Source organism: Dendroctonus ponderosae, unplaced genomic scaffold, assembly GCF_020466585.1.
Source record: "Dendroctonus ponderosae isolate FM_Combo_2020 unplaced genomic scaffold, Dpon_F_20191213v2 Dpon_F_20191213_5, whole genome shotgun sequence".
NCBI classification, from domain to species: Eukaryota; Metazoa; Arthropoda; class Insecta; order Coleoptera; family Curculionidae; genus Dendroctonus; species Dendroctonus ponderosae.
The window spans coordinates 15,389,352-15,391,742 of NW_026018715.1; the positions used below are offsets into that span (position 1 = coordinate 15,389,352).

General features: G+C 36.4%; 1 protein-coding gene across 2 annotated transcripts in view; it reads right to left on the reverse strand.

The window, feature by feature from the left end:
* LOC109539107 (A-kinase anchor protein 1, mitochondrial) overlaps positions 1-2,391 on the reverse strand; it is a 14,414-nt gene that overhangs the window by 6,982 nt on the left and 5,041 nt on the right. Inside the window, exon 1 of one of the 2 annotated variants that reach the window (XM_048666852.1) lies at positions 1,864-2,210. The exons of the other annotated variant lie outside the window; for it this stretch is intronic. The gene's annotated coding sequence lies outside the window, so the exon portion shown is untranslated. Of the gene's footprint in view, positions 1-1,863; positions 2,211-2,391 lie in introns of those variants that run through there. 2 annotated transcript variants of the gene reach the window in all.

Here is a 2,391-nt window from a genome sequence, read left to right on the forward strand (position 1 = left end):
TGCCAAGGCTTAAAGCAGCAACAACGCTACACATAAAAACTGATGATGGTGGAAAAATACACCGAAACGTATTTTGATTGATAAATAGAGACAATAAATGACTGAAACCCAGGAATGAATTTGATTTGGAATTGAAACACAGTCAGGTATATACAATGATTAATTGAAAAGTGATTCACGGCCAGAATAACAATATTCACTGTGGATGTAAAACGCAAAAAACTATTATTATGCTGTTTTTGCAATTTCTATGCAACAATAACCAACATGTTCGGATGACTTTCGTTATAATTATAGGGCAAAATTGCCGGAAACATTATGGCTGATTGAAAATATTGATGATGAATAAAATGATTTACTACAGGAACCGGAAACGGGATATAAAATCCTCATTTCGGTGTAGTTAAAATTTCATTATTGGTTACGACAATATGCAATTTTTGGGTACATTTCACCGACCAGCAATCGAATCCAAACGAAAAAATTAACTTGATATCATGATAAACAACTAATTATAAAGTCTTTAAAGTTCACTTATCAATCTGTATCTAATACAACTACCTACCGGTGTTATTTATCCGAAATTTAGATTTATGTACATTTGTGCTATTATGAATATGTATATTTTTTGAAAATGGAATATATGACATTTCAGGAAAAATGTCCAATTCACAGAACTGGCACCCCCAAAAGACATTGTATTTGCATGTTTACTTCGGTAAAGCTAGTTTTAATAAATACGCAAATAAATACAGAACGTATGTGGCATTACTAAATAAGTTACCTTCAGTTTTTAACCATTCTAAGTCCAATTCAAATGAAACGAATCAAAAGAATAAAAGCTGTTAAAAGCACATTAAGGATGTGATGGCTGCCATTTCTGAAGCACCATCCTACTTAGTTACAAACGCAACAACGTGGCCACCCTGTCTACAGATCGGTAAATGTCTAACGGTACGACTTAATGGCAATTAACCATGGGATAATTATTGGTGCCCTGTTGCCACAGGTAAAAATTCCCATTTGCTGAGTAAAAAGTCAAGGGGATTATTAATTTGTGCATTATTTGGTAAAATTTGCAACGGCCAGCGTCCAATTGTGGATTGTTACTTAAATAGACTAATATTATTTGATTCAAACATAAGCCTAATATGATAGTTATGGAATGACCCTAATAGCAGAAGTACTTGAACCAGTCAGATTTTACTTGGGGAACCTTTCGAAGAAAAAAATACCAAATATGGTTTATGGAACCGAAGCGCTTATAAGGCTAATACAAAACGGAACAAATAATGAAACATCGATAAAATGTTGTTTTAAAGGCCATTCGGATGATAGTAGCATTTGCGTATAGCGGTCATTAGGCGACAAGATTAGATAGCGGGTAATTTTCCTTGTAAATACTGGACTAAATCGGTTGATTTAGATGTGGGAAAGAAAAAATGAGGAAACAACACAAAGCTGTTTAGCACAATTGCGGCAATTTCATGTCGACTAAATTAAAAGCAGGAAATCGAAAGTGTGATACTTGTTTGGTTGAATGTCGCATTTGCATAATCGATAAATACCGACCAAAGAAGGCCAACGTGTTGCTGACCATCACTAGTAATCTACAGAATTCCCAAAACTTCCAGCATTTTACGTGAGCAAAGGCTTCAACAATTAGGCAGAGCTACTCATCCACCACTTTAATTTCTACCCGAATTTTGCATTGTGCTTTCTTTGAGGTTTATCCTATACCTGAGGATTGTACCTCCTTGAAAACGTACTTTTCAAAAATTAGGGGGGCTTGTTAGATCAAGGTTTTTTTGCTTAAAAGCCGATTGGTCTAAATCAATGCGAGAATAAATACTGCATACATACCATCGTGAAATTAGCCAAAGAACAGGAGAAAAATACTCTAACAGCTGGTACTGTCGCCACCTCGTTTTCCCGAAAACGTACTGTTCTCTAGATACACTTATTACAGCCGCGTTTCTCTCTAACTATGCTCAGGCGAATTTGTCCAAAAAGGCGCCAAAAATGCCCCGTTTTGTCACAATTTACCGCTGAGGTTGACACGTAGGTACAATCTTTCCGTGCGGTACGACCGGCAAACAGACCTGAATTTACCACGTGGATGCAGTTGCCTGGCGTTCTTGAAACTTGAAAAGAACGGAGCAGGCGTGCCGAGTACTTCAGATCAAGGCTACGATACATAATCATTGGAATTAGAAAGTAATGGTAGGGGTACTTCGAGCTCAGTCGAAATGTTTCAATGGAGCAGGAGAAAGATCGCTTGACATTTATTTAAAATTAAAAATCCATCATTGCATGAGGCACAAACGTTGCTAATGTTTTAAATGCACATACAGTTGAGTCCGGATATAACGAACTGGAAAAATGAACTAA